Consider the following 24,510-nt stretch of genomic DNA (forward strand, 5'->3'; position numbering starts at 1 on the left):
AAAGGGAATCAGGGAAGAAAAGCACCCTCTTGCGATAAACTTTTTCTGCTATTTTTCTGGTTTCCATAGCAGTAGATGGCTTTAAACTTTGTCCTAGGGTGATTTTTTAAACAGACAAACTATAAGTTACTGTCTTGTTCCTCCCTGTTCCCGTAATCTTTTGCTCCGTCCACACTTTCGTTTTGTAAAATATAAGTGTTACTATTTTTTGAATAAATTTTTATTGTAATTTATCATTTGAAATGTCGATTACCACGTTTGTTCTCTTATAATTTTCTTTGCAATTTTTACAGAACAAGATGTGGCCTTCTTTCCTGATAGAGTTGAGTACTGATGACGTTGATTTAGGTGTATAATGAGATACACCAGAATTCAGGTACGAATTTCATTCTCGTGTTCCATTAATTATAAGATCTCCCAGTGCCGACCAAAATATTTAGTTCAATTTTCACTCCTCAATAAAGAATAAAAAATAATTTAAGTTTTTATTCCAGTTTCAGTAATACTATTTATGTTTGTTTTTTGAAGAAAAAAACTCTTAGTGTAACTTATTAATGTTGCTACTTGTCCTTTTTGCTGACTTTTTTTTTCTCCTTCTCAAAACTGGAATTTCCAAACACAGGTTACATACTTTTTTTTAAAACTATTTCTCTTATGAACTTGAATTTTGATGCACACAAATCTTTTTCATTTTTATTAGTTTGAGAAATGCTTTTTTGGTTATAGGAAATAACATCATTAAGAAAATGGCGTTGCTTTTACGCCCTTTAGTGACCCTTTATAATTACAATTTTTCTGGCATTTTATAAAATTTATTAGACAGCAATAAGAATTATAGAAAATTGGTAACTTAAATTTGATCTCCAAAAAGTTTCGTTTGCTTGACCGCTAAAAAATGCCATACATAGGTTTTCGCTGATTTTTGACAAAAAGAAAAACTAAATGTTTGAATTTAACATCGAATTCAGAAAATTGACATCCAATAAATGTTTCGTAATTTCTCCACAAAAAAAGGCATAATAATCTTCAAAATAAATTTTAGTTAGTTTTCGACGAAAAAGAATAGACATTTAAATTTCGCCTCCAAATTTAAGCCAAGTATATGACATTGTTAATCCAAATAAAATATTCATTTGTCAAAAAAGTTTTGGATTAAATAAATTTTCAACTATATTTTGACTTACAAAATAATTCATTTTTACTTCCAAACAATAGCCCGTAGCTGGTAATTATTAGTACATATTAAACTGCCTAAAAAATTTTTGTTCCATCCGCAAAATAATATGGCGCAACAAGAGAGAACTATAAAACATTTCGTCCTTGAAATAACAGTTTGAATTTTGCCTTTAACTGTTAGCCTATAGTAGTAAACCTTTATCCCACCAGAAATGGTCTCTTCAAACTGTTGGTCCATAGTTAGCATTTGTTAGCAGTGTAGCAATAAAGGTCTGCCTATTCAAAATAAACTCTAAGCCGGGTTGATTTTATTAAAGAAACCGTATTTTATTTAAATAGCTTTTATTGACTTTTTTTATATTTTTTACCTTATTGCAGAGAATATTGTGCTCCGGAAAAAATCCGGATTTCCAGATTTTTCTCTAACCGCGATCCGGAAATCCAAGATCCAAAAGTTTGGAGAAATCAATCACATTTATGTATAAAAATTCTTGCATACAATTTCATTTAAAAATTTTATGATTTGAATTTATGCTTGGCATCTCTTTTATTTGTAAATATTTCTTCTGGTAGAATAGTAAACGCGATTAGCGATAAAAGTAAACCTATACATAATTATTGATTTAAATTATGCTGCATATTATTTATTTAGAAATTTCATGTTCTGAAAATATCAGTGATTTAAATTTATAAAACAATAATTTTTTTGAAAAGCGGCATTAATGATTTTACTCAAGAAATTTTCAGGATTTTTGAGTTGGGCTCACAACTTTTTTGTCCAATGTGTATAGACATATTGTATTTAAATTGAATTTATTGATTATTTATAGTTTTCAATTAATAGTATTTTTTATGATGTAATAATGCATCAGACGTCTAATGCTGCTGCTCACAATAACACCTGTTAAAATAATGCAACAAACGTGACAGAAACAATCAGTATCTTATCTACTACAAGTTGTATGATGATACAATGATTTAAAAGATATTTTCATGTCTTCAAGTTGCAGAAGTTAAAATTTTAGTTTTTTTGAAGTAAAAATTCGTTTCTAGAAATAAGTGGATAACTTAAATTTTTATGAATTTATATACATCAAGTACAGTGTGCAAAAAAAAACAAGCACTGTGCATAACTTATTGTGCAATGATCGGATTTTCACGTTCTAAGACTCAAACTAAATGTTTCCGAGAGGTGACTTCAAACGTAGTAATTTGTGTGAACGATATTTTAAGTTACGAAATCATAAACAAAGACGTACTTTCTCTGAATAAACATAACCTTTTTTTTTAAACAGATTTTAATTTCTGACCCTCAATATATAGGGGGTTGCCGCATTCTTTCCCAATATAAAAATAGATTATTAATAAGATTGCACTTGTTAAAATTTTTACTGTGTAAATAAACTTTAATAATACGGATATTTTTCCACTTAATTTCTCCAAAAAGAAATCTCTTACTAGTTAAAGTTACTTACTTTTTTTAATGGTACTTATTACACAAATTGTTAAAATGCTAGTAATGTATAATAATTCTTTTTTTTTTTGTTGTTGCTGCAATTCATCCCATTTACTTTAAAATCAGCCTAAAATCATTCTAAATATATTACAGTAACGTTTTAATTCATACTAGTTGTGCTTTACATTGCTCCTGCTTAAACAAGTATTTTTCCTAAATTGTGCAGAAACTTTTTATCAGGAGTTTTCTATAAAAATCTTAGATTTGTTAAAAATACTAATTAAAATACATTTGGTTGTAAAATTTGAGAAATTGATTATTATAATTTCAATTAGTTTAAAATTATTGTTCTTAACACTTCTAAAGTTTACATCTGTTTCTCCAATAAACTAACGATTTTCAAATTATCATATTAAATCATATAGTATCATGTAATGTACAGTCCGCCAAAAAGAAAAAAAAGGTATGACTATGAATAATTTTCGTTCTAATGATCGGATTTTCACGAAAGTGTCTTTTCCTCCTCTTTCCTGCCGCCCTTAACATAATAAAGAAATAAGTTTAGTTTCTAATCTAATAATTTTAATTATTTCTGTTTCAGGCTATTAAACGTTACTTCCAAATAGATTTAAATTATGGGGTTAATTGTCACGTTTCGATTGAGCATAAATGAAACATTAACATTTTTGTCTTTTTACAATGAAATAAAAGAGCAATTTCTATTTATGATTTCTAAAAAAAATATATTAAAACTATTTGCTGGGTTACAGCTACACTCTATAACAAAAAAAATCGACGCACCAAGAAGCAATCATCCGATTGCTTTGAAATTTCGCATGCATGAATGTTTTGAACAGATATGGTTGGAATGATGCCGACTGGGGACGTATAGTCTTTAGCGACGAATCCCGTTTCCAACTGTGTCCTGACGATCATCGAAGACGTGTTTGGAGACGCACAGGGCAGAGGGGAGATCCTGCCTTCACTATTGCACCTCAACAATACATTATGGTCTGGGGGGCCATTTCCTTTGACAGCCGTTCCCCTTTGGTCGTCATTAGAGGTACACTTACTGCACAGCGGCACGTCGACGACATCCTAAGACCTGTTTTGCTACCGTTCCTTTTGCAGCACCCTGGGCTGGTTTTTCAGCAGGACAATGCCAGACCACATACAGCACGTGTTGCTATGAACTGTCTGCAAGCTTGTCAAAATCTTCCTTGGCCAGCCAGATCACCAGATCTCTCTCCCATCGAGCATGTCTGGGATATGATGGGAAAGCGATTGCATCTGGCACGGAATGTTGAAGACCTCGTTCGACAATTGGATCGAATTTGGCAGGAAATACCGCAGGAGACCATCCGGGAGCTTTATCGGTTTATGCCACGCCGTGTGTCAGCTTGTATCCAGACTAGAGGCGGGTCAACACCTTATTGAACTTGTTACTGTAACTCTGCAATAAATTATTCAATTGTTCTGAAATTTTAATCATTTACTATTCTGTACATTGTCTTCCTATTCACCAATTTTCGTTTCAATCGGACAACTCCTTCTTGGTGTGTCGATTTTTTTGTTATAGAGTGTATTTGGGGGAAGAAAATAGAGTGGAAAAAATTTACCCCAGCAAAGATGTTAGCCACAGCTTAATGGCCAACTATACATATAATGAGGCACTCTGAAGATGTAAAGAGTAAAGATTGTTCTGAATGCTTAAACACAAAAATTGAAGGCCAAGCTAATTATTTTTGCGACATATGTTCTCTAAAACCAGAGCTTCCTATTGGAGACTGCTTTGAAAGATATCACACGATGGAGAAATATAAAATATTTTTTTTACACAAAATTAAAACATATTATTGTGTTACATATATCTAAAGTTTAAAAAAGAATTAATAAATTGTATTTTTCTTTCATAATCCTGCATATTATGTATTACTGTTCGCTCAACGAAAAGTAATTCCGACCAGCATGACACCCATGTATGAACTTAATACGACCGCAAAGGGTTAAGGAAATTCTAAAGTTAGGAAAACAAAAATTTTGTGAGATGATTCTAGAAATAACACGGTTTTGAAATCTTTTTACATTTTTCTATTTTTAGTGTAAAATAAGGCAAATCGAGCATTTTCCTGATATAATTCTTTTTTATTGTTCTAAAGGAGTTTTTGACTTTAAGCAAATTTTTTCAGCATTAACTTTAATAAGAGGGTAATTTCTAAAAATTATGGGTCGAGAATAAGTTTGAATATCAAAATAAAATTGCATGTGCATAATTTTTCGTTCAATTAAAAAAAACAAAGGCAATTTGTTGTATTTTTTTGGTGGGCACACCTATGCATTTACTTTTCATTACTCAAAAAATAAGAAACAATAAAAAAAGACAATAATTTATTTTTATTTTTTGAACAAAATATTAGGGGGACCGGAAAGTAATGTCGTTTTAGCGCATTAAATATTCGTTAGTCTCGAAAACAAATTAATTTTTTTAGATTCATTTCGATTCATTTTCGATCCCGCATTGAAATCGTTGTTGCTAACGATTGTGAATAAATCATTGATTAAAAATAAAATCTTGATGACAAATATCAAATGCACCAAAATGACATTATTTTCCGGTCTCCCTGATAGTTTGCTTAATAAATAGTCAGCTGTTTAACACAGAATAATTTTGAGCAACAGAATGTTTTTAATTTCTTAACAAGACTTAATTCCCAGCTAGCTAGCAATAATTCTAAGTTCTCTTTAATAAAAACTTGATAATAATTTAAAAATGAATTTTACCTTAAAGAAAACCTAAATTAAAAAAATGGATAAAAATTCTCAGTATATTAGTAAAAAAATAATATACGTGGTAGCGTCAAGAAAAAGATTTTGAGAAATGTTAAAATTAATGAAATAATTGATAAAATAGTTCTGCGAGACACGCGCGGACAGGTAATTAAAAAATTTATTTTAAGATTAGGACGATATATAAGATCTTGAAAAATTCTGCAATACTTAAAAATGGTGACTAAGCATTCTTATTGATAGTTATAAAATATAGACTGAAGAAATTGATAATTATATTATTCCAAATCTATGCATGTGGACGTATATTATTGAAATTGTATCAATTATTGAAAAAACAAACTAGAAAATAAAATTTAAAGAAAAAAACTGAATAATCACATTCTATAAGAAAAAAAGCTTTTACAAAACTCGACATTCGTTGAATAAAATGTTTTATTCAAATTTCTTTACTAAATTAGGAATTTTAGACGACTAGAAAAGAAACATCGTGTTTTATAATTTAAGAAAAAAAAATTAGCAGTCGGTTATTAGCGAAAAAAATGGGAATGAAATTTTATGCAATGCGCGCTTAACTTAAGTTTCTCGTAAATTATCTACATTTAAATATTAATCGCCAATATAATAATAATAATAATAATTCTTCATCTTCGCTAAATTATTTTCTTAAAAAACAACTTTAATTTTTCTCGATTTCTACTAAAAACGGTTGAAGCTTCAGATTTTGATATAGAAAAATACGTAGATTAAAATGTTATAAAAATAAATTATACCTCATAATTCAATTTTTTTCTATCCACAATTAAATAATGAAAAATAATAAGTAATTATTAAAAATTATTTTTTCATGAAACTATCTTTGAGTAAATGGGCTTATGAGTGGGAGCATTTTTTTTTTAAATGTCTAATTAGTTTTAAAAGTAAGACTAAAAACGCAAAAAGTGAAATTAACATTAAGGAGTCTGAACTTAGGATCGCTCTCCTGACAAAACTATGGGGACCATATTTCCTAGATTGCGTCTACGCACTGTATTTTGAAGGTTAAGAATCCTAATACGTAAAAAATATATATATGTATTCAGAGAAAGTACTTTTCTGTTTCCGATTTCGTAACTTAATAGTTATCATTAAATAATTAGCATATTTGAGGTCACCCCCCCCCCCAGGAATCATTAAGATTGACACTTAGTGCGAGAAAATCAGATCATTAGATAGAAAGTTATTGAGGGTGATATCTTTTCTTTTGCGCACTGTATCATTTAATTAAAACAATCATATTTAATTATAACTTTTACATCATCTGGTTATTTTGAAAAATATTTTGTTTTCATAAAAGTCTGCATTTTATTTATTTTAGCCGATCTTATTTTAGTGGTTTGAACAAAAAGCGCACCTGCTTTGATTTATCTGGCTCAAATCCGGCAACCCTGTACGTTAACTCACTAGTTAAAATGTAGTTTTGTCTGAAATTGGTTTTACATATTTAATGATCTCTAAACCTACCGTTTAAAAAAAGCATTAGCAAGCGTTAACTAATCTTTTACTTAGAAATTTGAAAGGTAAGTAGAACACTGACCCACCCAAGGGGGGTATGCGGAGATTAAAAGTTAAAATATTACATTAAATATTTCTTAAAAACAGCATAAATAGTAAGCTGCAGTAAGTGTTCGAATTTTAGAAAACATAATATTGAATTTTGGCTCAAAATGTTAGCTTCTTGCAGAAATTTCGTTACTCTAATTTAGTCGGTTCCTTGTGGTATTCATCCACTTTTCCTTCGAGGTTAATATCTTCTTTATCTGTACTATGCATGATTTTTTATCGCCTTACGACATCATCGCTAACAAAACCAATTATTTTTATTTTTTGAAATGCCGGATGCTATTTAGGCAAACTATGAAATAAACGTCCTGATGAGGTTATTATGTAAATGATGTGCATGTTACTGTGAATGACCGAAATCGGTGGTTGTTGACTTTCACCCATGAATGTTGACAATCAAATTAGTCGCTTTGGTGAATGTCCAAAATATTTATTACATCCGATTTGATATTAATTTATTCGTGGATATAATTACATTTATTCGATATTTTAATACTTACTGACGATAGATTAGAACAAACATCAGTATTTGGAGTATCGGGCATATATATACCGGGCAATGGCACTTGACCTTAAAAAAAATATCAGTGTAGGGTATACCGGGCAAATGTAAACCGGGCAGTGACACTTGACCTTAAAAAAACATCAGTGTAGGATATACCGGGCAAATGTATACCGGGCAATGGCACTTAACCTGAACTAGTATGACTAGACCTTTGGTAAATGTCCGAAATATATACTAGGTCTAGTGCCACTTTTGCTATAGCTTAAATATTTAAAAAAATTAAACAAAGCGTTTGAATCAATTTTAAACTGATAATGAAATTATTGCTTTAAAATTAAAAAAATAGTAATAAAAACTGCTCCAGATGAGAGTAATTGAAGTAGTTGCTTTATATAGCGCATGTGCGGAAAAAAAATTATTCAGATGCATCTAAAAGTGGATGAATATCCCAAGACACCAATTTAGTCCTTCAAAAATTTTCGTTCGGAAAACCAATAAAAAGATAATACAAAGATATGTTTGAAACAAAAATTTGAACTAATATTAACCCACTCGAAATGATAAACAATTAAAATTGATAACCCATTGCTTCATAGCTCACTCCTCTGATTACCCATTTACCATGAAACAGAAGCTTATTATACGAAATCGTTAGCCCCTAAACGTTTCTTCTGGCCAACCTCTACAGAAAAAAAAAGTGACAGTGACAAATATTTATTAGATTTTAAACCACAAGTTTAAATTTATGCATCGAAGTTTAAAACCATTGCTGGAAACAGTTTACGTTAATCTAGGGATAAATATAAAAAATTTTCAATTCGCTATTTAATTTTAACCTCTAAAATCATTTGCAATGAAATGAATTTCGCAATAAAAAATTTATTAAGTTCATTACCAAAGTTTAAAAAATTATAATGTGCAGTAGGAATTAAAAAGAAAAAAAATTTTTTTTCGATATTTGAAAAAGTCAAAATTTTTATTTTATTACTAACTTGTTAGTTGAACTATGATGGAAACAAAAATATAGTAACAAAAAGTATATAAATCATTTACAAGCAAGAAAATGTGTTTCACAGACACATTTCAAAGTCAATTTTTTATTAAATTCTCGCAATAATTTTGCATACACAAATTATAACATTGAAAAATTTACAGCGACGACACTTAGTTTAAATTTTAGCCAGTTATTCGATTGCTAGTTGTAAATCTAAAGTTGAAACTAGTTAATGATTTTTAAGATGTTCATCAGAAGGCAATGAATGGTACTTTTTTTAACAATGTTTATTACAGATTAAAAATAGGTAGGTAACACATATTCATAAACTGAAATAACAAAGAATAAATATGTAATAAACGTTATAATAATTCTTATTTTTTAACGTTGTATAGTGCTGTCCATCGCAATGTTGCTAACAGAATATCTATGCTTTATATCTATGCTTCTGACCTAAAAACCAAGAATTAGTACCAACCAAATGGGAGTAGAAACCCTCTATCCCCTGAGGCACCGCTCATTGTCTAAATCTATTATAGAAAGGCCTAGTCAGTAGGGCGCTGGGCCCATGTCCAAGAGTTCGTGGGTTCGATCCCCACCGACCGAAGACTCCCCGTGTAGTAAATGGTGCGTGATGCAAGTTAAATCTGTCGAGTCACAAAGTCCTCCATGTTCCCATTACAAATCAATACCTCTGGGGGTACTGATCCAGGAGTTCCCTTGTCTTCTGGATTGATTCAAAATTACAAGGCTACGGAGACATTGAACATTAGTAGTCGTAAACCCAAAAAAATTTAATTGGCTGTTCAACGATGGATGTATAAAAAAAAACATTGTAGGTAGCAAGCTTCCAAAAAAAATGTGGCAAAACTTTTTCCACAGTTAATTTTTAAAGTCTGCAGTAAAACGGGACCTATATTAATCGTTAGCTCCACGTTATCCCACAAACAATTTTCGCGTGGTCATTGCTCAAACTAAAATAAATTGAGTTACCGAATTTTTCACTTAAATACCACAAGTTATAATTTTGTCTCCAAGCATCAGACCGTTATATAAAATGGTTTTTCCGCATGCCAAAAAAATATATTATGTCTAAAACAAGTTTAAACTTTTTAACAATAACTAAAAATTTAAAATTAGTATCCAAACTTATCCTATTATAAAAAAGTTTAGCCTGCGATATACAATCTTTTGAAAAATAATATTATGGCTACTTTTCCAACTTTTATAGATATTCAGTACCAATAGGTCACCAATATACGGTTGTGAATTTGAAATTGTCGGCAGTTAAAGGCTTTTAAGTTGTCCATCTGTCCGAGATAAACGATATTGGTTTTTCACAAAGTTTATTACTTATGAGCAATGGGAAACTAACACATATTCCTCGATTGAAAAAAACGAAGAAATATTTTGTAAAACCTTTTAAATTTTAATATTGGTATCAATTCGCTTTTTACTTTATTGTTTTGGCATGTCATTCGTGGCACGCATTGGTTACCTCTGCGTTTAAGTTTTTTGAAAGTATTGTCTCCCCATCGGGGGGAAAATATTGGCGAAACAATCTCATTTCTGACAATAGAAACCGATTGTTTTAAATTTGCCCCCGAATTTAAACAAGTTTTAAGAAATCCGTCAGCCTATGTTTAACTATAAAATTTTCTTTAGCTCATCCGCCAAAAAATGCTATGACCAAAGCAAATTTTTGACCTAGAAGCCACAGGTTTGAGTATTACCTTAAAATGTTGAACCGGTGTATAAAACATGGTTTAAAAAAACCTTTATTCAAAATAAAAATTACAGCCAAAACAGCTTTTAAGTGGACTAATTCTTATGGACTAACTTCTGTAATCCCAAATTTGAGGCATTAAAATTTCGGCCAGCGATCTTGCATTTTTTAAAATTTTTTTGCTAATTACAACTAATTTTTGAACTGAATTTAAAAAATTTTTTTCAATGTTAATTGATTGAGACTTTTGTGTTTACTCGCTAAAAAATATTTTTCAGCCGATCCATAAAAAAATGAAAGCTACGACAACTGATTTTTAGCCAAGTTTGAATGATTGATTTTCAGAAGTTTACGCAAAAAAGTGTCATTTTTTTATGTAATCATTTTTTGAGCAATCACCTTTTGAGCAATCACTTTTTGCTTGATGATCACTTTTTGCTTGATGATCCCTTTCCGCGTAATCACTTTCCGCCTAATCCCTTTCCGCTTAATCAATTTTCGCATAAGCATTTTTTCGCTTAAGCACTTTTTTGCGTAATCTTTTTTTTTCTCGTAATCACTGTCCGTAACATATATTGTATATTGTAATGCTTATTATATACTATATATTACTATATACCGGGATATATATTATATTTGATTTCTAATTGTTTTCCTTGCAATTATAGGTTTATTTTTGTAAGAGAGAAGAGAAAGTCTGTAATGGCAACTAAACTGCAACTATTTGCTACAAAGTTCGATGCGAGGTAACTATGGCTACAATTTTAACAAAAAATATCTAAAAAGTGACAATTAACAGAAAAAAGAAAACTAAAAAAAAAAAGATTAATTTAAGGAAATCATTATTGCCAAACTACCTAAGTTGCGCCATAAAAAAAATTTGTATAAAATATCAGATTTTAAAAAAATCATATGAAATGGCTGAAAAGCAAGGGATAAATTTATAAAAAATGCACTGAAACAAATTTGAATTTGTATTAAAAGCGTCATGCATCAAAAAGTCATAATTCAGAAAAGTGATAATTCGTGTCGAAATATCATATATCAGAATCTTATATTAAAAGAAAACCGAAACAGAAATAGACAATGATCAGTAAACGACGTCGATTTATTAGTGAATGTATCAGAATGTGCTTACTTTGTAATTTGAATTTCAACATCTTAATCTCTTACAAAAAAATATCGGAATGTGAGAAACTAAAGAGGAAATGATTAAAAAACGACATGGATTCACGGTAGAATAGTTGCTAAATTAAGCGTGTTAAAATGTGATTATTTTATAACTCGGAATTCGAGTATTGTAATATGTTGAAAATGATGTCAGTGACATGAGTGTCAGAAAACATAAGAGATTGAAACAACGTAGTTTTACGTTCGAAACTTGATTTTCACACGTTTAAATATGATGCACAATTTCGTCCGTTACAAATGGCATTCTTACACACCTGCCACGTCCGGTATCTTGCTTGCAACTTGAAAAAGAACCCCTGTCGCATAGTTGTTCGTTCAGTCGTTGAAATATTCTTGCATCGGGGACATGTTGGAAAACGATATCCGTGCCATCTTTGGAACTTCCCTTGCATTGTCGTACGTAGTTCCGTGCATGCACTGCATCTCCACCTTTTCCTGATTTGAGTAACGCATCCATCTGATCGGAGATCCACAGAGCAAATGAAAACAGTTGCAGTAAACAGCCTTTTTATGGCTGTCGCTGGGAGGCTCCCTCTAGCTCGTTGCAGCTTGAGATTAGACCATGGACTGTATGTTGATTTATGCTTACTAACATGTGTACCATGCGTTTTTTGGAACTGTAGAAGAGCACATGAAAAGAGCATGTAGTGCGGAACTTTCTTATACCGAATTCAAACAGGTCAGCGTTTTGCAAAGTTATCCAATAATGAACCCTATTAACTGTTTATTATATAATTTTTTCAACATGTGTCTTACTTTTATTATTCGAGGCAACAACTGTATGCAGGGAGTGTCACAATTCAGTTTCATCCAGTGTTTGGAAGATTTATAACAAACAAAATACTATCAATGCATCTACAAATTTTACTTTCACTTACATTTCTTTCTCTCCAAAGTATGCTCAGTATGTGAATCTTTGGTGATGTGGCAGAATTAGAATTCTTGCCACGCTCGCTGCAATATATCACGATCAATGGTAGCGGATGTGGTCCATGATCGTAATTCTACGAAATCACATTACTTAGGGGGTATCAATACAGAATCTTTTGATGTAACCCCATAAAAAATATCTCAGGGATTTAAATTTGGAGATCAAACCAATTTCACTTCCAATTCCGGGGGGAATTGTAACACACCCTTCAATTCTGATTACATTATTTAGACTGCTTTTTTGGAGCTATGGTTCTACTAAAGTAACTATTTTTCTTGTAGGGAAGAGTTGTGGCGTTAAATGTGCTGTATAATGACGTACACTATATGTCAGGTAAGAATATACTTTTCATGATTTATCAGTTTTGTAATCTTCACATGTTTTGACCAAAAATTAAGACTTCCAACTTTCACTTCTTAGTCAAGTTTCAGGCCCCGCAGTGGACTGATCGTTAAGACACGTTTCCCAACAGATCACCGTAGTCAAGCATCACTGACTGTAGTCAGTGTGCGGGTGGGTGACCACTTGGATCACTCTGCGTAGGGACCGAGGGTGTGCGGTATGGATCCTCGTTAAACTGTTCTACCGTAAAGTGCTTGACTTCGCGCGCAGGTCGTTGGGCTACCGAAGCGGGGGTGCCATCCCCTCTACAGAGGATCAAAATTCTGATGGTATGTCTTCGCATCATCCTCAGGGATGCTTCTCAGACAGTCGCCAATAGCCCATTGTGCAGCTCTAGTGCGACGTAAATGAACTACAATAACAACAGTAAAGTTTCTGAAACAACTTCATCAGTTCATCATTTTAGTTTCAATAGAAATACTTTTATGCTTTTTTTTAAAATGTATCACTCCTTTTTGTTAATATTGTTACGTATTTCTTTTGTTGGCTTTTTTCTCAAAACTGCGCACTTCAACTGAAATGTGGCATCTTTAAAGCTACTTCCGCAATAAAATTTAATTTTGATGAACATTGCATAAAAGAAGAAAAAATCAAATCAGCCCTGAATAGTTTTAATCTCATGATTGGATCTTCAAGTATTCGGTCTAGATCTTAATGGTTCGAGGGTTAAATAAGCTAATTAATTAGCGCAGACGATATATAAAGTTACGAAATCAGACAAAAAAAACGTACTCTCTCTGAATAAACATACTTTTTTTCTCGACGATTTCAGATTTCTGACCCTCAAAATATAAGGAATGGCAGCAATCTGTAAAATATGGTTCCCTTAGTTTGATCAGGGGAGTGGTTTAAAGTTTGGACCACTTAATGTTAATTTTACTTTTTGCGTATTCCCCCATATCTAGAGAACTTTTAAGCGAATTGAAAATATTTTGCGCACAATTATAAAATTCATTTATCCGAAGATAATTCCATGCAAAAAATTATTTTTAATAATTATTTATTATACTTTACTTTCTTTGATTATAGGGGGAAAATTAGAATTGTATGGTACACTAATTTTTGCGTCACTTCAAAGAATATCACTTTACTTTGATGAAACCAATTAAAGGAAGGAACGGTTTTTTTAAAGAAATAAATAAATAAATAAAAAGCAACACGTATATGCAAATGAGTTATGAGATGAAAGCTAAGCTCTTCGCGCACACCTTGCCACGCAGTAGTCAGTGACATCTTATGGCAGTGGTGCAATGATTGCATTTATGTAGTGGTACCTCATTTGCTCGCCTAAGATTGTAGCGTAAAGACGTTCTAAAACATCGTAGCTTAGCCCAATCTTTGTTTTTGACATTTTTTTACCCATCTTTAGTATCGCCAATCTTCATCGTCTAATCACGATGGCAGGGAGTTGGAAGACACAAAGCAGGGCAATCCGTAGCTTTGTAATTTTGAACCAATCTAGATGACAAAGAAACTCCTGGATCAGTACCCCCAGAGGCAGGATTTGTTATGGCAACATGGAGGATTTGGTGACTCAACAGATTTAACGTGCAACAGTCACCATTGACAACACGGGGGTCTTCGGCCGGCGGGGATCGAACCCACGACCTCTTGGACACAGGTCCAGTGCCCTACCAACAGGATACTTGTTGTAAGGACCTCTAGGTTTCGAGAAAGTTCACACAGAGAGAGGGGGGAGCAGCAGTTCGTCAGCCTGATCAAGGTGACAAAAGGGCAACAGCGCTGTCTCAAGACCATTATTAGCCAGTTCTAGCCAAAAGTGATAGCCCGTGAAAGCCTCGCAACCTGCATAATGCAGTAGAAATTTATTATTTTACGGATAACAGTCGACTAGAGGCTTAATACAGGTGCCCCGTATGCCAGGCGTCCTGAACCCAGCGTCCCGTTTACAGTGATCCACAAAAAACCCGTCTAGCATGGTTCCGGAAACACCTCTGTCTTCGACAAAGGATGATTGGGAGTTGGTTTTCTTCAGCGATGTGTTGAGATTCAGCCTGGACACCGACTCGAGACGCATTCTCATCTAGAGAGATCAGGGGTGTCGATATGGGTCCTTTAACATTGTCAAAAAGTACCACTATGATCAAGGAAGTCGGATGGTCTGGGCAGGCTCATGTTAGGCAAGCATACCAATCTTAATGTGTACGATTGAGGTACTCTGACAGGTCAGCGATACAGGGACGCAATCCTTGCACCCTATGGGACCTTTTTCCTCTGACCATATGGATCAAATTTCAACCTCTTGTTCGATAACGCTGCCCCATACATGGTTCAGTTCGGGATAATTAACTCTAATCGGGTAATATTCAACAACTAAAGTGGCATGCGATGTCCCCTGAACTGAATCCCATCGAACAGGTATGAAGCATCCATGGATGCTTCATTGCAGCTTAAAGACCAACTCCAATGACCACTGGTGAGCTCAAGGTTACCTTGGTGCAAGAGTGGATGCCATAGTAATAGATATCTACCCTGATAAACAGTGTGAAACACCGATGCGAGAGTTGTTTAGCTGTTTGAGGCCATTATATACCTTATTAGATATGTTTTTCTCTGACAGGATATCGGTCAGCTTTTGCGCTGGACAAGTGACCAGCTTTCTTTAAGTTTAGGACACAGAATGTGCCCATCTTTTCCTCATATATTTTGACTAGGTTTTGCTTTGTTTGTTTTGTCAGTTTTTTAATGCAGAAAAAAACTATTTTTCTTACCAATTGCTTTAACTAATGTATATGGCAAAATATAAAATTTGAACGAAATGGGTCGAATGCTTCCTGATAAATAGAAATCTATTTCCAAAGAACTATTCAGGGAAGAAGGCTAACTTCCATAGACATAATGTAAACCGCTTTCCCAAAAGTGGGCACGGGACCTGTGTATAAGGGAAAAGGCAGCATTTAGGGGCTTAGCCAGTGAAGATCTTCCTGAAACTGATTTTCGGCCCATTCTTCCAACCATTGCTGAGACTGGGATTAAAAGAAATGTTGTCGATTCGCTTTAAAAGTTCACGAGATACAACGAAATAAGCAAAGAGTAAAATTAGCATAAATGGGTCCAAACTTTCGACCGCAAAGAATTTGAACTCATCGAAAAAGATATATGTTTATTCCAAAAGTGTACGTTTTTGTGTCCGATTCAGTAACTTAAAATATCGCTTACATGCATATTTTGGGTCAGGCCCTCAATCCATTGAGTCCTATAGATCAGTGTTCCCCAACCCCCGGTCCGTGGATCAAATGGTACCGGGCCGCCAATTTCATTGAAACTGAATTTAAATTCATAGGTTTATACACCAAATTAAAAATATCTGCGTTCCATTAAAATTTTATTTATTTAAAAAAAGGAGCCCCCGAAGGTAGTGATATAAATTTTCTTAATGTATGTAATGTATCATTGCCTCTGATATTACCCCCAGATGGAACCGTCTCATTGCAAAGAAACAAACAAGCTCAGGGTTCTCATTGATTTAACGTTCTAGTAAGTTAAAATGTTAAATCACTTTATATTTATTTTTTGGTGTAACTGTATTTTATTTTGAAGGCATGATTAAATATAATGAAATTAAAATTATTAAATCAAAATAATCTAAAATATAAACAATCAACGCCCCCCCCCCCCCAAAGAGGGCCGCTGTAAAATTATCAAACGTTGACAGGTTCGCGGTGATAAAAAGGTTGGGGAACGCAGCTATGGATCAATAGCTTGAATCCAATAGATCAAGATTTATTTAGAGTTATTACTTACATATCTCGCATTCCCTAACGTTGAAAAACTTTATACCGATGACTGTTTTAATTTTCATCAATTCTGCAATGGATAACTGTGAATCAAAAGATGAAGGTTTTTGAATTGTTCATCAGTCAGCAATGAACGATATGCGTTTTTAATAATGTTTATTAGCAACAGGTAAGTAACAAATAAATATTCATAAACAGTAATTACAAGGAAAATATTTACAATAAACATTTTGAAAAAATATGTCTCATTTCACGACATTATTCAACGGTGTCTATAGCGACCTGAATAAAAATATAAAACCGAGCAAAAAGCTGCCAAATATGAAACACTTCTGTTATGGCTGAATATACAAATTTATTTTCAGCTTGCAAAAATTTTAAGCCTAATTGCTTTGCATGTTATTTTTGTTTCGCATATTATTATGGCAAAATGGGTAATATAATCATTCAAAAAAAAAGTATAAAGTTGATACTAATTACGTCAGGTAAGAAACATGCTAGAAAGTGATTTGCTCCAATGTAGATAATCAGAGTTGTATAAAAGAAGATTTTGGTAGTTTGCACGAGCAATACAATGTCAGCTCTTTTAACGCGATAGAATTTTAGATTTTAAAGAAATTGGCTTGAGTAGTTCTGAAATTGGCAGAAAAATAGGAAGGCTCTAAGGCTACAATGAATAGTTACCTCAGAAATCCTGAAAGCTATGGCCGTAAACAGCATACTGGAAGGTAAGAAAAATTAAACTGGAAGCTTGCTTGCCACGGAAAGATTTCCTCTGCACAATAAATAATGAAATAAAATTACCACGCAGCAGCCGCGCGGTTAGAAATTTTTTAAGTAATAATCCGATCATTCAATTTATAAATATTAAAAAAAAAACTCCGTTTATTAAATGACACAAAAATGTTCGTTTAGCATTTACAAAGAAACACAGTACGAATTGGAGTGATGTGGACGTTTAATTTGGATGAATTAGATGGCTGACGAAAATAATATTTATACGAACCAAAATGAATTCCATTATGTATCAGGATATAATTTATTTCCTGTTGCTCCTCTTATAACATCCGAAGACTGAATCTTATAACAAGACAATGTTCATATTCAACTAAACACTGGATGAAAGCAAATGAGACTAAATCCCGCGTCCCTTACCATTTTTTTTAAATGCAAAAAATCTATATATTTTTTATTTCAGTAATAAATGCAAGGAACTAAAACAAAACATAGTACACAAGTTTTAAGTTGAAATTTTTTTTTAATGTTTAAAACACATTTAATCTGCCATCAGTTTACTATCCTCAGTTATCTCGGGCAAATGAAAAAAAAACTTAAATATTAGTCTTTGTATATATTTTAGAGAACGCAGTGATACTTTCTAAACGCCAGTGAAGTGACATGCTTTCTATGTAAATTCAGCAACCATCGAAATGTACAATCGTACAAAAGACGTGCGCAGTTCCACACTCCAACAGCAAAACTTCCAACAAAACTTGTCTAACTTTCAAACCAATCACAGTAGATTATAGTTTTCTTGGGGCCGAGTTAAAACGGGATAAAACAAAACGCACTGACAAATTCTACTACTCCCGAGTTTTCTCGGGATAATCAATATTTGCAATATATACATACCCGAGTTAACTCGGGATGATCAGGGAAGCGGTTAAGTGGCCATCACGTAGCCCAGATCTGAATCCGGTAGAAAATCTTTGGACGATATGAGTAAGACACTTTTACAGATCTGATCGACAATTCAAGAACAACTCGGATTCGATTTATACAATCAAGATGTTTGGAAAAAAATATTGATATCAAAATTTTACGAACGCTATCTGGGTCCATGAATGTGAGATTGGAAAATGTAATTGATTACAAAGGGATATCACGTTAGTTACTGATGTAACAATTGTAACGACTTTATAATTTTTTCCAATTTACTTTGTTGAAATCTTAAAATGACAAAGTAATGTATTTTGCTATTAATTTAATTTTGATTTTGATTTTTTATATATCATAATCTATGACTACATTATAAAATAAAATGATAGAAGTACTACTTTATACGTGCTACTTTATAAGTACTACTTTATTCATACGTTTTATCATTTTCATCAGTGACTTCATACTCAGAATTACTAAGCAAGCAATGTGTCTCACGTATTGTCCATCCCTGCATAACCCCTCAAAATATTTCTGTCTTCATTTTCGTCCTTCATTCTAGACAGCTAAAATATTTTAAAAATTACAAGTTTCACGTAATTTTTGAACTAGAAACCAAGGATCTGGATTTTACCTCCAAACGTTTGTAAGAACAAATCTTTAATCAAAATAAGAAAAACGGTTAAAACAGCATTTTGTCATCTTTTAAAGAAAATGACAATTTTAAAACTGATATCGGAAGTCCTTGTTTTCCTCTAAAAAAATTGTTAGACGACAAGATTTAATTTTTTCCCTCCTGGACGCGATAACGAAAGAGCCACTATGAGAAGGCACTAAGGCGTGTTTGGGGAGAACCGGGGTCCGATCCCCAAAGTTTTTAGGTTCACCAGCTTCGAATCCATTTGTACCAGCTCGTCTTCAAAGTAAAGGCGGTCAATGCATGATGCTCCCATGATTCTTTCCCTAGAATATATTATGCTGTTGCGGGTATGTTTATTTTTAACCTGCTTATAAGTAATTTTTGGCTAAAACATCTTATCAGCTTAAGTTAACTTTTGAACCAAATTAACGAATTTTGCTCGGAACTGTTAGTTGGTGTGAAATTTATCTAAATTTCGTTAGCCGACCCTTCAAAAAAACGTGCCCCATTCTGTATTATAACCGGCGTCAAACGGCGTTTGAACTCGTGGATAAATGTAACTTTCGTGGAAAACTTTTTGAAGGAACTCACTTGCATTTGTGTTAAAGAGTGAGGAAAAACTCCCACGGTTAACCCGATGGCAAGGGGATTCGACTCCAAGATCCGTCTAACATTGAGGATATTCCACATCTGGTCTGTACTAGTCGGGAGCAGAATTCGTAAATATTAGGCATTGCTGGGATTTAAACCCGCATCCCCCCCCCACTGGGTGGCAAGCACTTTATCCACTGAGACACTGCCTCGCTCATAATCGAATTGAATAAGCTTTCCTATTGTAAGTAGAAAACGTGCCAAAAAAAAGTTGTGGCAAAAACGAATTGTGAAGATGATAAACATAATTTTGAAAACGTAGCTCCCGTTCACTCACAAAAAAGTATCGTTAAATAATCACCTAAACAAAAGTTAAGGCAAAAATAAGTTTAGCTCATTTTTGACCTGGATAACAGAAGCTAGAATTTTGCCTCCAAGCGTTAGTCCGTTGCAAAAAATGATTATTCCTCGTGCAAAAAAAAAAATAAATGAAAATAGATTGTGTCGAAAACAAATTTACATTTTAGTAAAAAAATAAAAGCTTAAATCTTTCCTCCTAACATTGGCCTATTGTAGAAACTTTTTACCTACAATAGACAACTTGACCAAAAAAATTATATTCAAAATAACTTTTTCTCAATTTTTAATAAATCTAAGCATTTTTTAGACGGTTTCAGACTTTTAATCCGATTTGTTAGTCCGATTTGTTAGAAATTGTTAGCTCACTTTGCCATTTTCTTAGCTGGATCGCCGAGAAAAGTCACGACCAAAACATAACTTAGAGAATTTTTAACTATAAAACCAAAAGTATGAATTTCAGCGCCATTTGTTAACCCATGCTGAGAAATTATTCACCCATTAAAAATTTTAGTTAGCTAACCTCTAAAAATTTCGTGGTTTGGACAAAGTTTAGCCAATTTTTGACCTACAAACTAAAATATTTAATTTGGTTCCAAGCATTAATGTATAGACAAGCATTAATGTATAGCACATATGCAAGAACGAATTTTGTCTTGAAACGTTTAAGTTGATATGATCTAGTAATCACTATTTCGCCTCAAACTGTCATCCCCACAACCAACAACTTTTATTATTTTAACCACAAATAAAAAGCAATGGATAAAACAAGCCTTGCATAATTTTTGACAATAAAACCTCAAGTTTTAATTTAGCCTTCAAATGATAGAGAGAATAGATAGAACAACAAAGGGAGTCGTTTTCAGACATTAGAGTATGTAGTTGGAAGGAAAAATTGTTTTGATAGTAGTTATGATTTTTATAACTGTTATAACATGCTATGAAAAAACATTAAAAATGTAATTCTTGTTTCAGGATCTGTAGAGTCATTCTGTGGAATAGTTTGATACGTTGCTAACACAGATATGATTTCAATAAGAAGTGATGAGTGAAGATGACGACGAATTTCAAACATTATATGTTGCCGCTTCGTAAACTGGCTAACGCAGTTTGTGCTGCAGATCATCAAATTGCAGAGACAATTTCCATCTACCACTACAAAAATAGAATTCCAATTCACTAGTATATAAGACATGTTAACTCAATTCTGAGAGGGGATGCCTTTTCATAGATGAAGATTGACATAGTTGATAACTACTATCCCCACATTGGTGACCCGGACGTGATGTGAAAATGCCTACCTTGATAGAAACTCCCACTTTGATATGAACACGCCTATCTTGACAGAAACTCCCACTTCGAATTGAACACGCCTACTTTAATGGATGGTCCACATTGAACAGTTGACTTGCAACTTGTGACTGCGGCATTTTTCACCTCTTCACGCTATTGCTACTCAGTCTCAATTGCACACACAACGTCGGCCTGTATACACTCGACTGCTAATCGCAACATAAGAGCAACCATGACGGTGAACAAAACAACAATGAGTCAAGTACTGGTATCCGTTCATCGAATTCTATCAGATATAATTCTGGTGGGGGAGTACTATAGTGTATCTACCACAACAAAAATACAATTCTAATTCACTAGTATATAAGACATGTTAACTCGACTCTATGTCGGGGTACCTTTTCATAGATGACGGTTGACAATGCCGATAGCACTCGCCCCACCGCCTAATTTTCGTAGTGGGAAGAGATTCATTGGAGGCAAACTTGACTGTGAAAGTATAAACATTTTGAAAATTACATCTTGTACAATACTTTTTTTAGAATTTCCATCCAGTTTTGTAAGTATTTGATTGAACAATTGCCGTCCATCAGAATATAAGTGTCAGTAAGTTCAGAATGGAGGGCGAAACTCAAAGCCTCTCTGATGGCAAGATCTGAGCGAACATTCGAACAGTTGTCTGTGTTGCGAAACCTGCAATGAAAATTCAAACCAACCTCTAATTTAGCGTAGACACAGTTGCCAAGCCTACCGGAGTGCAATTTACTACTATCAGTGAAAATTACTAGGGCCTGAGATGGGATGTATGGTTCAGATTTAAGGTCTTTCTGATACAATGAATCATCTTTAATTGCTAAATATTAAGTATCACTATAGTGAAAGTAAATTGAAAACTAGCATATATATCTGTTTCATTCGCCTACCAAGTCTCCTTATTTACTAATTCTAGACTCAACCCGAGCGAAAATTAAATTTAATCTGATCCGACAAAAAAATTGAGGGTATATCAGTTGAACGAATGCCTAGAAAAGCCTTTTTTACCTCTGAACTATACAGATTAATAACAGAAGGACAGAGCGGGTGGAGACTGGCAACCTCAAAAATTTGACAGTGCTGCAGTGGGTTCGAGACTAGAAAGAGGCCACAACTTTGAAAAACGTAAAATAATTGCAGAGGAACATGGAGGGAAATCGCTAGCGGAATTAAAAGGGCACCATCAGTTAAATCTTTTCGTCAGATGTTTTACAGGGAGGGATGAAAGTTTCTTGGTGAAACCTTGTACCCCTCTAATCTTCATCGTAATCGCCAAGGATATAGAAGAAAAGATCAGATCAGTAGAAAGACTCTTGGAAGTGAGAACAAATGGAGAAGATAGGATAATTTAGAACCTTGTCAAGACATCTAAAATATACTTTTTGAAAATTTTCTTTTACAGTCTAATATTGTGTATATTTTTAATGCGATACAAAAAGCAAGCTGTATATGTGTTTAACATTAATCATATATGATTGCTCAACGTTAACCCTCTATTTAGGTTAAACCTCATAATTCCTAAAAATATTCTTAAGTATATGGATTTAAGTGATCTTATATTTATATTGTATTTAATACGAATAGTTCTAAGCCAGTGATGTAATTAAAAGACTATTTCGTGTGTGTGTCATATTTACAACCTAAGAATAACATTTTAGCTGAGCAGAAGATTGATCCAGTTAGACATATCTAGTTGAGTTAGATTCTAGTGCAAAATTTACTTCGGATAAAATTTGAAAAATATCTACGCTAAAAAAGGTGGTAGCTTAAAGAGGAAGATATACAGTTTCAGAAATTCAATGTTGAAAACTATAGTAAAAATTTCAACTTTATTCCATAAATTCTCTATTTTTAAGGAAATAGAAAATACAAAGTAAATTTTTTCTCACCAAATAAATTTAATATATTAAATAAATTTAATGATTGAGTTCAAGGCTGGTATGCCGTATCCTGTGAACTGCAGCTCATTCAGCCAGGTTACTTTCTGTTGAAAAGCTACACAATTTAAAATCTATTTTTTAGACAGAATTGTAAAAGTAAGCTGCAACAAAATAAGTATACCCGATGAAAATATTAAGGTTTTAAGTATTGAACAAATAAGGGTATATTAGATAACTGCATGGATGATATTGGAGTAAAGTAAAACCTGTTTTTGTGCGGTGGATAGGGACCGCATAAAAGAAATCGTACAAAAAAAAATATTCGAAAATTTTATAAATTCCTACATATAATAACAACTTTGTACGATATACAACCTAAAACTTTTTTTATGTGGTGGATAGGGACCGCATAAAAAAAGTCAGACTCAGAAAATACATCAATGATTCATGAAATTGATGTGAGAATGCTTTCAATTAAATTAAATAATTAAATTAGACCTAAAGAAATTGTAAAAATATTTAATTCTTCATTGTACAGTCCGCAAAAAAAAATAGAATCACCCTGAATAACTTTCGTTCTAATGATCGGATTTTCAGGAACTAAGTGTCAATCTTAATGGTTTCTGGGGGTGACCTCAAATAGGCTAATTAATTAGTGCTAACTATTAATTAAGTTACGAAATCAGACACAAAAACGTACTTTCTCTGAATAAACATGTATTTTTTTTTACATATTTGGAATCTAGACACTTGAATTAGGGGGGGTAGACAAAATTTTAAAAAAATTGGGTGGTAAATTGGGCCGCAATAAAGGTTTATATATTTGGCGATAGTCCAGAAAACCGCCAAAAAAAGTCGCCTGCGCAAATAAATATTTTAAGATAACCCATTGACTAATTCAAAAGAGGAGTGCTTAGTTTTACTAGGTTGCTACGCAACCAAGCTTTGATAGTAAAAAGATTGAAATAATGTTCAGTGATTGCTCGGAGAGGTTTAATTTATTGTTAATAGAAAATATCTCGAAGTTTCTTGGCAATAAACAATTTTTTTAGAGGATTTCTGTCCAAAAAGCAAAAAAAAAAAAAAATTATTTTAATCTCCTTTGAAAAGTAAATTTGAATCCATTTATAAATTATTTATGATAGTTTTTAGAATTTAAATACTTGAACTTTTTATCTGATATTATTTAGATTACACTGTTTTTACTATATTTATTCGAGGATTTTATACTAAAATCAAATGAACATAACTTATTATAGCTATATACAAAATTTTAGGGATAATCATTTTTACAGCTTTAATCGAGTCTTCTAGGCAAGAAAGTTTGAAGAAAAAAAAATGCTTGAAAAATAAAATGTAGATTGTATAATAATTCTAACGCACATTCACAAGGTTTTCTATAATTTACGATATTTCTTTTTTCTATAACTCAAGGAATTGCTGAATGTTTAGTTGCATTTTAAAAAGATTGAAATATGTTATGTTTAAGAATAAGATATTGAAATAATATGTTGCATATTGTAGGATTA

General features: G+C 32.7%; 1 long non-coding RNA gene across 1 annotated transcript; it reads left to right on the forward strand.

The window, feature by feature from the left end:
- Nucleotides 1-290: 290 nt before the first annotated feature.
- Nucleotides 291-22,809, forward strand: LOC147816791 (uncharacterized). The gene is made up of 4 exons (XR_015428588.1): nt 291-376; nt 10,915-10,992; nt 12,650-12,701; nt 20,751-22,809. It is a non-coding gene; the product is annotated as an uncharacterized LOC147816791 (long non-coding RNA).
- Nucleotides 22,810-24,510: the final 1,701 nt, after the last annotated feature.

This window comes from Parasteatoda tepidariorum, chromosome 1, assembly GCF_982258835.1.
Source record: "Parasteatoda tepidariorum strain Cologne lab strain chromosome 1, Ptep-v5.0, whole genome shotgun sequence".
Lineage (NCBI taxonomy): Eukaryota > Metazoa > Arthropoda > Arachnida > Araneae > Theridiidae > Parasteatoda > Parasteatoda tepidariorum.